At 33.2% G+C, this 15,529-nt stretch overlaps 1 protein-coding gene across 1 annotated transcript in view; it reads right to left on the bottom strand.

The window, feature by feature from the left end:
• Positions 1 to 15,529, bottom strand: part of SMPX (small muscle protein X-linked) — a 100,550-nt gene that overhangs the window by 33,099 nt on the left and 51,922 nt on the right. The window lies entirely within an intron of this gene.

Genomic DNA, 15,529 nt, shown 5'->3' with positions numbered 1-15,529 from the left:
TTCTCCTGGATTCCAGGGACATCTGCTGGGCCACCTAACTGCCCCAAGTGTAGAGCATACTCTTCCCATAAATACTTTTCTCAAAAGCAATTGATTCAGTTTCTGAAAATCATGTTTGATATCTTAAATTCAAAAGGGAAAGAAATTTTACTAAACCATAAATTCTATTCCAATATTAACCCATTAAGGCAGTTGAAACACTGAAGATTGATCTTGGATGGGAAAATCCTCTAAGCACCTAGACCTATTGGAGTGAATGTAGCTAAGAGTATCAGTTATAATTGGATTTTAGAAATTATAATTTCGATTTTTTTAGAAGTTCCAATGAAAGATTATATAATGCTCTTCTGTGCTTTCATATTTATAGATAATGATCTTCCCTTTGAATATCTGATTCTGAGATATCATATTCAAAACCTGACCCAAAAAGATACAGTTTAATTGTAATTCTTACTCATCTCTTTGTTTCATCAGAATTGTTGAGGGGTCTTTTTATTCTGTGCTTTCACAAATATTCACAAAATCCTCTATTGTCAATTCAAGTTTCTTCCTAGGAAATTAAATATGAGATCTCACAAATCTAAATTTTAATACAATGCCATTTATGCTGGTCCACTGGTTGAAAGGGAAATACAACAAATGAAGTTACTACCCATTGCTCTAACTTAAAGCCTTTTTTTATTTAGCCCAATGAGTTTTTCTTTCCTTCAAGCTTTCTTTCTTTTCCCCTTTCTTATTTCCTTTTTTCCTTTTTTTTCATCTTTTATTGTTTCTTTCCTTTTTTTAATGCCTTCACTGGCTGCAGTAGTTTCTGGAACAAGGACTTCTTCCAGAAAGGAAAAAAAATGGATGAAATCACAAAACAGACCTTGTGAATGCATTGAAACCTTGACCCAGTAAGTGGCAGCAATAAAAGAGAACATTCTAAAGTCAGAGGAAAATTATCCTCAACCAGACAGTAGCATATTCCAGCATGAAGGCATTCAATTCAAAAAAAAAAGAGAACACAGTTCCTAGAATCAGGTCAAAACATCACATATTTCAAAGTTGGTGACAAAAATTTCCCAGTACAGTAACAGCAGAAATTTCCAGGCCATAGTTTCTGAGTTTAGAGTCATATAAGCCAAATAGCTGGCATCACTATGGATGGAGGGGATGTGAAGCTTGTGAGCTAATAAGAAAAAGATAATGCAAAATGAATTATTCTGATTACATGTCAGAGAGATGATATTTCACATAATCTCTTAAATTAATCTACTGTAATTTATGTGAGTATACTAAATCTAGCTGAAAGAGGAAAGAGAAACTTTTAAATTAAGTGAGTTGTTAGTTTTTCACCTTTGGTGTCATAAATCTCCGCCATCTGACTCATTAAACAAAGATGAATAGTAAACTTCACTAGAGTTCAAATAAGTATCAGTATCCCACTGAAATAGTCCATTGAGAAGACAAGTGGACAAGGAGATAGGATATCTCCCTTGAACAACTCACTTGATGCCTCTAGGACTCAGTTTTCTTATCTGTAAAATGAAAAGCCAGATAAGAGGTTCTGTTTTCCTCCACCTCTACCATTCTATTATGTCCTTTATGGGAGGTTTAAAAATAAGATTTCCTCCCTAGTTCTACTTAAAAGCACTTCTGTTAGGATTTAGACATTAAAAAAAAATATTGTAAGCAAACTAGAAGGTCAAGGAGTAGTTTACTTGTCAGATCTATGGAAAGGGAAACAGTTTATGACCAAGGAAGAGATGGAGAACATCATTAAAAATAAACTAGATAATTTTGATTACATTAAATTAAAAAGCTTTTGCATAGATAAAACCACTGTAACAAGATCAAAAAAAATGTAGTAAATTGGGAAGCAATTTTTACAACTAGTATGTCTGACAAATTTCTAAAATATACAGAGAACTGAGTCAAATTTTCAAAAAGCAAGCCAATTCCCCAATTGAAAAATGGTCAAAGGATATGCAAATACAGATGAGGAAAACAAAGAGATCTATAGTCATATGAAAAATTGTTCTAAATCATTGCTTATCAGAGAAGTGCAAATTAAAGCATCTCTGAGGTACCACATCACACTTCTCAGACTGGCCAATATAACCAGAAAGGACAATGATCAATGTTGGAAGGGATGTGGGAAATCTGGGACACTAATACCTTGTTGGTGGAGCTGTGAACTCATCCAACCTTTCTGGAGAGCAATTTGGAATTATGCCCAAAGGGCAACAAAAATGTGCATACCCTTTGATCCAGCAATACCACTACTGGGCCTGTACCCTGAAGAGATCATGAAAAAGGGTGAAAACATCACTTATACAAAAATATTCATAGCAGCCCTGTTTGTAGTGGCAAAGAATTGGAAATCAAGTAAATGTCCTTCAATTGGAGAATGGCTTAACAAACTGTGGTGTATGTATGTCATGGAACATTATTATTCTATTAGAAACCAGGAGGGATGAGAATTCAGGAAAGCCTGGAAGGACTTGCATGAACTGATGCTGAACAAGATGAGCAGAACAGAAAAACACTGCACACCCTAACAGCAACATGGGAGTGATAATCAAACTTAATGGACTTGCTCATTCCATCAGTGCAACAATCAGGGACAATTTGGGGATATCTGCAATGGAGAATATCATTTGTATCCAGAGAAAGAACTATGGAGTTTGAACAAAGACCAAAGACCATTTATTACCTTTAATTTAAAAAAAAAAACACATTATCTCATTATGTAATTTTGCTATCACTTACCCTTTTTTTCCTTAAGGATACGATTTCTCTTTCATCACATTCAACTTAGATCAATGTATACCATGGAAACAATGTAAAGACTAACAGACTGCCTTTTGTGGGGGGGGGGGGTGAGGGGAGGGAAGCAAAATTAGAGGGAAAATTGTAAAACTCAAAATAAATAAAATCTTTAAAAAAAAGAAATTTCTACTAAGATGGAGGTGTGAAAGAACCTAGTTTGTAGAAGAACTTAGCTGTCCAATATGAATACCAGCAATGCTCTGAAAATGTACCACTTGAAGTAATGATGAAGCAATCCAAAAAGAAACAATAGGTAGTTCTTTCATCAAATCTAGACTGCAGAAAAACAGAACAAGTCAAATGGCTCAAGAAGAAGTATGCCACCAGGAAACTCAAGACAAATATAGGTTAGTGGTTTAGGAACCTAAAACAGCATATGAAAGCCAGTGGGAGGTATTAAAGGGAAGAGAAGAAAAAAGAATAATAGTAGCTCACAGAATTGACCAGGCTAAGGACAGAAAACTATAAATCTCTGATCAAATACACTGGAATTTGGCAGTGCTCTAAGCACAGACACATCAAGCAAAGTGAAAATCAGTGACAGAGCACCCCCCCCACCCCACTTCACCCAATTAGATTGGGAGTAAAAAGGGCCTAAGAACCTTATCTAATAAATGAGTAGAATTTGTTACTGGAGGAAAAAAACAATGGAAACTAAGGTTGAAAATAAGAAAAAAACAAAAGACATCAAACACAATCAAGAGATATTGTACATCAAGAGTAAATGACTAAGGGGGGCAGCTAGGAATGGTGGCACAATTCATAGAGCACCGGCCCTGGAGTCAGGAGTACCTGAGTTCAAATCCAGCCTCAGACACTTAATAATTACCTAGCTGTGTGGCTTGGGCAAGCCACTTAACCCCATTTGCCTTGCAAAAAAGCCTTTAAAAACCCCAACAAGAGTAAATGACTCTACAAAACTACAAAAAGAGTCTCAGTAGAAAAACAAAATAGTGTGATCATAAAGACTGCAAGAGTACCTGAAAGAAATGAAGCAAGAGATTTTTATATAATGAAAATATAGATGAAATAGCTTTAGAGAAAAGAATTGTTATGGAAAGTAATATGTAACTTGGAAAAAAGTAAATGATTCAAACATTCTGGAAAGCAATTGGAACTAGGTTCAAAGGACTCTAAACTCTCCATACTCTTTGACCCAGCAATACCATTACCAAGTCTGTATTCAATAGAGATCAAAGAAAAGGGAGAAAGGACCTAGTTGTAGAGAGATATTTATAGCAGCTCTTTTTGTTATGGCAAAGAATAGAAAATCAAGGTAATGATCATCAATTGGTTAATGGCTGAAGAAAATGTGGTATATGATTGTTATGAAATACCATTGTACTCTAAGAAATGATTAACAGGATGGTTTCAGAAAAACCTGATAAGACTTATATTAACTGATGCAAAATCAATAAAGCAGAACCAGGAGACCCTTGTACTTAGTAACAGAAATGTTGTATAAAGATCAACTTTGACTGACTTAGCTATTTAAATCAATGCAATGATCCAAGAGTGTTCTGAAGGACTGATAATGAAAATGCCATCCAACTCCAGAAAAGAACTGATGAAGTCTGCTTGCAGATTCAAGTGTAGTTTATTTTCTTTTTCTTGTGTTCTTTTTGCAACATGGCTAACATAAAAATATATTTTGCATGATTTTGTATATATAATTGATATTATATTTTTGCCTTTATAATGGGTGGAAGAGCGTTGGGAGGGAGGAAGAGAATTCATTCAGATATACATTTTTAAGTGAATGTTAAAAATAAATAAAATTGGGTGGCTAGGTGGCACAGTGGATAAAGCACCGGCCCTGGAGTCAGGAGTACCTGGGTTCAAATCCAGTCTCAGACATTTAATAATTACCTAGCTGTGTGGCCTTAGGCAAGCCATTTAACCCCATTTGCCTTGCAAAAACCTAAAAATAAATAAATAAACAAATAAATAAATAAAATTATTTTTAAAAAGAAAGTGCAAGATCTAACACAGAATTGGATCATGAGAAAGCTAGACTAGACTAAAAAGAAATCATGGCCTCATAAGAAAATAAGAAATATGAGAACAAAATTAAAGGCTTGAAAATACAGAAGAAATGAGTCTTTTCTCAGAGAAACACTATAATTTTTTTAAGGGAAACTTGTATGGTATATTTTTCCTCCTAAATTTTATTGAGTATTGTTGGTTTTATATTACAATCATTTCCAGATTGTTCCCACCCCATGAGTACTCTTATAACAAAGTAAAACAATTATGCAAACTAGCAATACAATACCTTCATCTAAAGGTGCATACAGTACTGTACATAATCAACAGGAATCTATTTCCTCTCCATCCTAACCACTCCCACCTCAATGGGAAATAAAAGAGAGAGAGAAAGAAAAAAATAACTTGTATCAAATATACATAGTCAAGTAAAACAGATTCCCTCATTGACTATATGCAAAAAAAAATGTTTCATCTGTAGCCTAAATTCATCATCTCTCAGTCTTCTAGAATTATGGATGATCATTTAACTGCCTTTCTGCTTTTATTTATTTCTTATTTATCCTGTATTTAATTTTTTTACATATTTGTTTAGTTTTTTCCTCACTGAATTGAGTTCCTTGATAATAGAAACTATCTTTTGCCTTTTCATGTATTCTCAGTGCTTAAAAAGGCCTCCTTTCTCAAATATATATACTGAGTACCAAATTGAGTCAAATTTATAAAAATATGAGCCATTCTAAAATTAACAAATGGTCAAAGAATATGAACAGGCAATTTTCAGGAAAAAGAAATCAAAACTAACTATACACATCTGAAAAAATGCTCTAAATCAATATCAGCTAGAGAAATGCAAATTAAAAGAACTCTGAGGTACTATTCATATTCATCATAAATGACAAACAGTGGAAGGAATATAGATAGAAAATAGATATTACTCCAACTATAGTTGGAATAGTGAACTGGTCCAACTATTCTGGAGAACAATTTGATCAAGCAATACTGTTACTAGATCTGTACCCCAAAGAAATAAAAGGAAAAGGATCTATATGCTCATCAGTTGGGGAATAGCCAAACTATGGTATATGACAAGGGGGGAGGAGTGTTTCAGGAACAAAAAACATGATAAGATCTATATAAACTGATATAAAGTGAAGAACTGGGAGATCATTGTGTATGGTAACGGCAATATTCTAATGATCAACTTTGAAAAACTTTACTATTCTGATAAACATATTGATCCAAGACAATTCCAGAGGACTCATTATGAAAAAAATGTTTTCTACTTCCAGATAGAGAACTGATGAATTCTGAGTGCAAATTGAAGTAATATTTCTCCCTTAAATTGGATGTGGATATGGATAATATGGAAATGTTTTGCATTTTTTCACATGTATAATTGGTATGATATTGCTTGCCTTTTCATTGGGTGGTACAAATTCAGGAAGGAGAAAGAGGGAGCATTCAGACTTTCAAAAAATGTTAAGAATAAGTAAAAAAAATAGATTTGGGGGGCAGCTAGGTGGTGCAGTGGATAGAGCACTGACCCGGGAGTCAGGAGTACCTGAGTTCAAATTTGGTCTCAGACATTTAATAATTACCTAGCTGAGTGGCCTTGGGCAAGCCACTTAACCCCATTTGCCTTGCAAAAAATAGATTTTTAAAAATGCAATCAAAAAAAGAGAAAATATAGAAGAAAATTTTAAAATGACTATCATTCAAAACATTTGACGAGGAAAAAAAGCTAAAGGAGAGTACACTTAAAATTCCCTGAATACCATGATTAAAAAAAAAGCCTATCTTAAGAAATTGTCCAAATCTACTCAAAACAGATAGAAAAGTAAAAACATAAGTAACCCATTTATGGCCTCCTGAGTAAAACTTCAAATTAAAACTCTCAGTAATGGCATGGCCAAAATACAGAGTTTTCATGTCAAGTAAAAAAATTATATGGGCTGCCAAACAGAAAGAATTCCAATATTCTAACAAGGAGCTATAGTCAAGATTATCAAAGTTGTCACAGCAACTGCTATAAGAAAGAAAAAAATCTCAGCATATGATATTCCAAAAAGCAAAAGATTAAAGAATCAAAACCAAGAATAACTTTCTTATAATACTAAGTATGATTTTTGGGAGGGGGGGAGAAATGAACCCTTATTGGAATAAAGGATTTTTAAAGCATTCCAAGTAAAAACAGACTGAGAGGAAATTTTGATTTTTCAAATATATAAGTTAAGAAAAACCTGAAATAGTAAGTATATTTGATCAACTAGAAGGGTTTAAGTAATGTTGAAGCATTTTAATAAGAGAGACTGATGTTTCTTCAAAATCTTAATGTCTTCAAGGATAGCAAAAAAAAAGCATTAAATAAGATGATCTGAGGGACTAATGGTTATATTATTCTAAAGTTTTTAAGAAAGAAATAAAGTTACCAAAAAAGCAATGTATTAGGGAAGAAATAAGAAAGAAGGGGATAGGACTTTCTATATCTCATAATTAAGTTATATGAAAAGAAGAGTTTACACACCTGGAGGGATGGACAGGAACAATTGCCATCCCATGAATCCTACCTTTATCTGAATAGGACAAAGAAAGGTTCATAAATATATATATACATATATATATATATATATATTCACACATACACACAAACACACACACATTTATATATAAATGTAGTGATACATTAAAGCTAACTGAGGGACTAGAAAGCAAAGAGAAAAAAAGAGTTTTAGGAAGGAAGAAAGAAAGATTTAGAAAAAGAAGAGTCACAAAAAAATAAAGATGGCAAAGAGTAAAAAATGCATAAGGATACAAAAGAAAGTCATAATTAATAATCACAGATAAAAATGAATGGGATGAATTCAGCAATAAAAGAGAAAAGGGTGTATTTGTGTGTGTATAGATATATATAGATATTTATATAAATATATATACACATATATATATGAAAGTAGAATCCAACAATATATTGTTGACAAGAAACATACTTCATTTTATAAACATTCTTTCAGAGTTAAAAAATAAGGACCTGAAGTTATATTGGATATTCTTGATATTTCATCATTATTTTATGAAATACTTCTCTTGTGAACCTTTTGCTTTGATTGATTAGTAAAAGGAGAGTATTCTTATCGACAAATTACATATAAACTAAAATAGCTTAGTAGGAGTCATGGATGAAATTGGGTGGGGGAGTCTCCCAGGTGCCATAAAGTTCTCTCTCTGATTACATATGTGAAGCCAGGTAGCACAATGGATGGAGTACTAGACCAGAAGTCAGGAAGATTCAAGTTTAAACCTAGTGTCAGACATTTACTAGTTGTATGACCTTGGATGAGTACTTGAATCTCTGTCTCAGTTTCTTCTTCTGGAAATTGGGAAGAATAATAATAATAGCATTTGCCTTCCATGTCTGTTATAAGGATCAAATGAGATAATCATTAGAAAACACTTAGTACAGATTCTGGAACATAGCAGGTATTGCTTAAATACTAGCTACTTGTTATTATTGTTATTATTACTATTTACAATCATATGAGTCTGTTTTACAGAAATGGGATACATACTATTCCTCCTGAAGAAAAAAAAAGCACCCTGAAAGTACTTATTAATGCCTACCTTTTAAAATTGGAAGTAGTCTGGGGCATAGTGAAATGGAAGCTGTTCATTTAATGGGAAATATAAAAACAAATCCAGAATAATCTTGCTCTATGGATATATTCACTCTGGATATCCATTAAGAGCAGCCATGGATTTTTGAAGTCAGGGAGGAAACTGTATCAATAATCACACAGATTCAGAAGGAATCTGTACATAGGAAATACTCTATGGTAAAAGAAGAGAATCATCTAATAACATCCAAATTGCTAAAGTGTTATATGGAAATGGAATACTGTTGATTCCCCCTGGACTGAAAAATTTACAAATTCATTTTTAAACTGAAAGGCACATTTTTTTAAATTGTTGCTTCCTGTGACATTGGGGTTTTTTTTGGGGGGGGGGGCTTGCATGGGTTTGGTTTTTTTTTTGCTAATAGTTATATTAGGAAAGGCAGAGGCAAGATGGCAGCAACCCAGTTGAACACTCTCAATATTCCTTTCCAAACAACTTTAAAATTAAATTATACAGCTAGGGGGCGCAGTGGATAGAACACTGGTCCTGGAGTCAGGAATACCTGAGTTCAAATCTGACCTCAGACACTTAATAATTACCTAGCTGTGTGGCCTTGGGCAAGCCACTTAACCCCATTGCCTTGCAAAAACCTAAAAAAAAATTAAATTATACAGTAACAAAGCTAACAAAAGGTCAGAGTGAGATTTTTTTTTCAGTGTAAGATAATTTGGGAGGTTGACAGGAGAGGTCTGTGACACTGGGGTGGGACCTGGCCCAGAACACCAATGGTGAAACTTGCAGCAGCAGTAGTAGCAGCTTCAGAAACACTTAGCCCAGACTTAGTTAGGGGTCAGACAAATGGTCAAAAAGATATTAGATGGGAACCCTTTGCTGGCATTGGGTGCAGTTAATGTTGAGTAGCAACTTTATTACTTATAAACAGTTCTGAATCATAGTTCCAGTGTGCTTGTGTTCTTTTACAGGGGAACAGGGACCCTCTACTTCCAAGTCAGTCAGGACTCACATTTGGGAGCTGCAGTAGAAAAGGGAATTTTGGTCACATTTCCAGGGCCAAGAGGAGGGTTAGTTCTGGTTACAGGGGAGTAAGACTGGCTAAAAGACTAGTATATAGACCAGAAAAGCAGTGACAACATCTCTCCCCAAATCAAACATGGAAACACCAAAAACTTGTAGACACATAGAACTAGCTCTGAAAACAGCAACATAAAAAAGACAAAAGCTTAGGATAATACTTTCTCATCCCAAAATGAGCAGATTCCAACTTTAATATAAAGTTCAGTCAAGAAATAAGGTGGAAAATGAGCAAACATAAAAAGGAAGAGAAGAAGAACTGTATCATAAAAAGCTATTACAATGTCAAGGAAGACCAAGACAAACTCAAAAGAAGACAAAAATATGAAAGTAACTTCAAACTATAGAACTCAAAGAAAAATTCAAATTGCATCCAAGCCAGCAAGAATTCCAGGAAAAATTAAAGAAAGTGATGAGTGGTAGAGGGAAAAGTGGAGAGAAAGAAATGAGAGTGGTACAAGAAAATTATGTGGGGAAAAAAACACCAAAAAAGAAAAAAAAAGCTGAGAAAAGGAATTTCTTAACAAACAGAATAGACCAAATGGAAAAAAAGAGGTATAAAAACTCACTGAAGAAAATTGCTTAACATTTGGAATTGAACAAGTATAAATACTGTATTTCCCCATGTATAAGACACACCTTAATTTGGGGGCTTGAAATTTGAAAAATTATTGAAATATTGAATGTTGAAAAAATATTACATAATGTTATTAAATTCAATTTTTATTCATCATGAAATTCAAGGACCTTCTGCTCATAGCTTTCAGGTATCTTTTGGACAAGTCTGGTGCATGTACACATGCTTAGTCCATTCCATTTCATGAACCTGAAGCAACAATTGTATCCTCCTTTGAAATCACTAACTTCTTCTTCATCAGTAATTTTTCTTGCCTCCTGCTGAACCATCTTTGTGGACATAGGAATTTCAATTTCCCTTTGTTCTTCAGTCCATATTTCAATTCCCTCTCTAAATCAGGCCATTTTGCTGATTTGCCTCTCATGGCCTTCCTCTGCCATGGTGTTTTCAGGGTTTCTTATTCCTGCAGATAGTCTCAGATTATTTTCTCATTTGAAGGAGGACCAAACTTGCAGTCAGCAGCATGATTTCCATTCACTTTTGCAAACTTAATCACTTTTAACTTGACTTCAGCACTGTATGAAAATCTTTTCTTAGCCATTTCTGGACAGAACATGGCGAAATATAATCTAATGTAATGGTAACAAATGTGAAACAATGAGCACAAAGACAAGCATGAAAAAGCAGGAAATGCAAGTAAAAAAATCTACAGCCATTGTATAAGATGATTCTTGTTTTTAGATCTCAAATTTTTCAAAAAAGGATGCTTCTTATACATGAGAAATACATATTAGTAAAACATCTTTAGTTTAGTTTAGTTTGGTAAGATAAAATAGCAAAAAGAATGAAAAAATAGAAGAAATATGAAATATTTCATCAGAATAAAATAAATGACCTAGAAAATAGAACAAGCAGAAATAATTTTTAAAATTAATGAACTATCTGAAGGCCATAATTTAAAAAAAAGATTCTAGAACTATATTCCAAGAAATTAGAAAGGAAACCTGTCCCAATCTCTTAGATCCAGAAGGTAAAACAAAAAATAGTAAAAGTTCACTGATATCCACCTAAAAGATATGTCAAAATGAAAACTCCTAGATATATTATATCCAAATTCCAGAGTTCTCAGGTCAAGGAGAAAACATTGCAAGGAGCTGAAAAGAAACAATATCATAGAAGTCACACAAGATTTAGCAGCTTCCATGTTAAAGGAGTGATGTGCTTAGAATATGATATTCCAGAAGGCAAAAGAACTAGGATTCCAACCAAGAATAACCTACCCAGCAAAACTGAGTATAATCCTTCAGGGAAAATATAAATATTTAATGAAATAGAGGACTTCAAAGCATTCTTGATGAAAAAAACCATGGCTCAATAGAAAATTTTATATTCAAGCACAAGACTCAAGAAAAGCATAAAAAGGTAAACATGAAAGGATGATTGTAGGAGACTCAATAAACTTAAACTTTTTAGAAATATTAATAATTTATATATAGGACAATGATAATAGTAGCAATTAAAAACTTTATCTTTATTGGGGTACTTGAAATTAGTCCTCATAGACAGGGCAGGAGTGTGGATCAATTATTTTGAGATGATCTAAAAAAATCAAGGGGTAAGAAAAAGGAATACACTGAAAGAAGAAGGATGTAGAATTGGGGGAAATATCTCATATAAAGGAGACATGCAAAGAAAAGCTTTTACAGTAAGAGGAAAACTAGGAGGCAGTGGGAAATGCTTGAACTGAGGTTGAAATATATATAAATATACCTATAATATAATATTCACATACACACATATAAATATACTCAGTTGAATATAAAAATCTCTTACCCAACAGGGAAATAAGTAGGAAAGAGGATAAGAGAAAGGAGAGGGAAGATAGGATAAAAGATAGGGTAGATTAAGGGAAGAAGTGATCAGAAGCAAAATGGACCTTTTAGTAGAGACAGGATAAAAAAAAGAAACAGAATGATAAATAGAAGCAAATAGAATGAGGAAAATACATAGTAATCATAACTGCGAATGTAGATGAGATGAACTCACCTATAAAATAGAAACAGCAGAAATAATTAGAAATCAGAATCCAACAATACATTGTTTACATGAGACACTTGAAACAGAAAGACATACATGATGTTAAAATAAAGAGCTGAAGAATAATCTCTTATGCTTCAGCTGAAGAAAAAAAGTAAAGGCTACAATCCCAGGTAAATCAACAGTAAAAATAGAGTTAATTGAAAGAGATAATCAGGGAAACTATCATTTTGCTAAATGGTACCATAGACAATGAAGTATTATTTTTGCAGCAAATTTTTCTGATAAAATTTTTAATTTCTCAAATTTATAGGGAACTTTTATTTTATAAACTTTCAATTTTATAAAAAAAACCCAAGTCATTCCAAATTGTTGAACAGGCAAAAGAAATCAAAGCTGCATATAGTCAGGAGAAAACAATGATCTGTCACTACTGAATAAATAATACAAATTAAAACAACTCTGAGGTACCACTTCATAGCTACCAGAAATGATAAATGCTGAAGAAGATAAGGGAAAAATAGGTACACTAACAAACTGCTGGTAGGGTTTGTAAACTGGTTCAACTGTTCTGGGGAACAATTAGGAACTATGCCCAAAGGGCTATTAACCCAGCAATATTACTACTAGATCTGTAGCCCAAAGAGATAAAAGACAATGGAAATGGAGTTATACATTTAAAAAAATTATAGCAGCTCTTTTTTTGTGGTGGCAAAGAATTGAAAATCAAGGGGATGATCATTAACTGGAATCAACAAGTGGTGGTATACGATTGTGATGGAGTACTATGTACTATGAGAAATGATAAAAGGGGTTGTTTCAGAAGGAAAAAAAGTAGAAGACATATATGAACTGATGCAAAGTGAAGTGAAAACTGGGAATTCATTGTGCATAGGAACAGAAATGTTATAATGATGATCAATTGTAAAAGATTTGACAATTCTGATGAATTATAATGAACTGGGACAATTCCAAACGATAGATGATATCCACTTCCAGAGAGAGAACTGATAAATTCAGAGTGAAAACTGTAGTATAATTTTCCTACATTATTTTAGGGGTAATGGCTAATATAGGAATGCTTTGCATTATTCCACGTATATAATTAATTATTTTGCTTATCTTCTTAGTGGATAGGTGAGTGGTAGGATGGAGGGAGAAATTTTGTAACTCAAAATTTAAAAAGAAAAGAATGTTAAAATAATTTTTAAAAAGGGATAATAACTGTATTAGACAACTTTCTCATAAAGCTAGATCATTTGCTGCAAGTACCTTATTCATGTATTAAATCTACCCTCCTGCCAACTCTATTAAAATTATATCTTGAATCTGGCAGCAATGATAATGTTGTATAATACTTAAAGCTTTAAAGTAATGAATGTCTCATGTCTTCTTGAATCAAAGATGACATGCCTCTGAATTATTGGTCTATAAATATGTCTTAACCAGAAAGAAAAGCTATCCATTCCAATAAATTCAGCTGAATACTTGCAAAACAATTTCTCAAAATTTTTTCATACCTTCTCTTTCCCCACCTCTAGGGAGCATAATCCAAATTCCCCAAATCTTTTAACTATTTTCTGACATTTTTCTTCTTCCAATTTGCAGAGAAATAAGGGAAGGAAGCAATGAACTAAGTGGCAAAATTTTGAGCTCATTTGTCATAGCAAAAATGCTCTTAGTCTCTTTAAATAATGTTATAATTTCATATTTAAGTTGTCCCAAGATCCTTACCCTAAAGCAAGATTTGGAGAGCATAGTAGGATCAGTTGACCTAATAGAATAGAAAGGCAAGGACTGTTTCATTTTGTCTTTATGTTTCTAGACCATAGAACATGGCATGAATGTGATAAATATTTGATAGCTGATTGATTGTCAAGGACTTCTACACTGGTGTGTAATTATTTTGCTATGAGAACAAAGTTATTTCCCCCTGAATGGAGTGGCAAAACAGTTCTTCCATAATCTGGTTCTGTGACAGCCATGAAATTCATGGTCAAAGTCAATATGTCCTACTTTGGACCTGAATTGTAAAGCTAGAGGTTATAGATTCTTCTGAGAAATTAGAAATTATCTGAGTTTTATAATCCAACTTTATGATCTTCTCTCCCCTTTTTTTTCCTACCTAGCTTAGGCAACCAGTCATCAACTGAATATGCTATGTGCATTCCTGACTGGTTTCTTTGATCTTTTCTTTACTCTTATAAGAATTTTAGATAGGAGGAAAAAATACAAGAAAAAGACCAAAAGTTGAAAGAATTTAAAAAAGAGAAAATATACCTCCTACACACACACACACACACACACACACACACACATATATATATATATATATATATATATATATATATATACATACACACATTCCTTGGATGTCCTTTCAACTTACAGAACAATTGAATTTCAGATTTGAAAGGGACTTCTATAGTTATTGGGCTCAATTCATTGTACAAAAAAAAAAACCCACTCCAACATGCCCACAAGTGGACATTTCCATCTTTGCTTGAAGACCTTTGGTAAAGGAAACCTCCCAAGGCAGCTGATTCCACTTTTGGAAACTTCACACAATACCTGACATATATTAGGTGATTAATAAATGGTTATTTCCTTCCTTCCTAGCTCTATTAAATTTTATCTTGTTTTATTTGATGTCATGTTCTATGTCAGCTGTAGATATAATAAAATCATCATTTGCCTTTATCCTAACAAATCATAAAAATATCAATAGCATAAATCCCTGAACCTCTGTATACTTCCAAATTTACATTAAACAATTAATGAGACCATTTTAGATAAGGCCATGCAACAATTTCCAAATTTACTTAATTAAACTATTATCTATTTCATATCTCTCCATTTTGTTTATAAACAAAAATAACATGAAAAACTCTATCAAATATTTTACATAAATCTAGATAAGAGGTGGTTAGGTGGCACAGTAAGGGCAGCTAGGTGGTGCAGTGGATAGAGCACTGACCCTGGAGTCAGGAGTACCTGAGTTCAAATCCAACCTCAGACATTACCTAGCTGTGTGACCTTGGGCAAGCCACTTAACTCCATTGCCTTGCAAAAAAAAAAAACTAAAAAAATCTAGATAAACTGTCTATAAAATTCTTTTCAACTACTAACTTAGTAACACTGTCAAAGAAAGGAAATTTGGTTCGACTGGCATAACACAGTAGCTCTTCCTGATTAATTCTTCCCTTTACTCATTATGTAATTACTCATCCATGTAATAATATGCTCTAGCATTTTGCCTAAAATTTGAGTCATGTTAATTGGTCTATAGATTTTGTAGAATATTTAAAAAATAATTAGGACATAACTGGTCCTTTTCTACCCTTCTGGAATCTCTTCCATTCTTCATAATCTTTCAAAAATCATTGACAGGGCGGAGCCAAGATGGAA

The sequence above is a fragment of the Macrotis lagotis genome, chromosome 1 (assembly GCF_037893015.1).
Source record: "Macrotis lagotis isolate mMagLag1 chromosome 1, bilby.v1.9.chrom.fasta, whole genome shotgun sequence".
Taxonomy (NCBI): Eukaryota; Metazoa; Chordata; class Mammalia; order Peramelemorphia; family Peramelidae; genus Macrotis; species Macrotis lagotis.
Note: the sequence above shows the minus strand (reverse complement) of the source record. Positions and strands in the feature narration are given on the sequence as shown.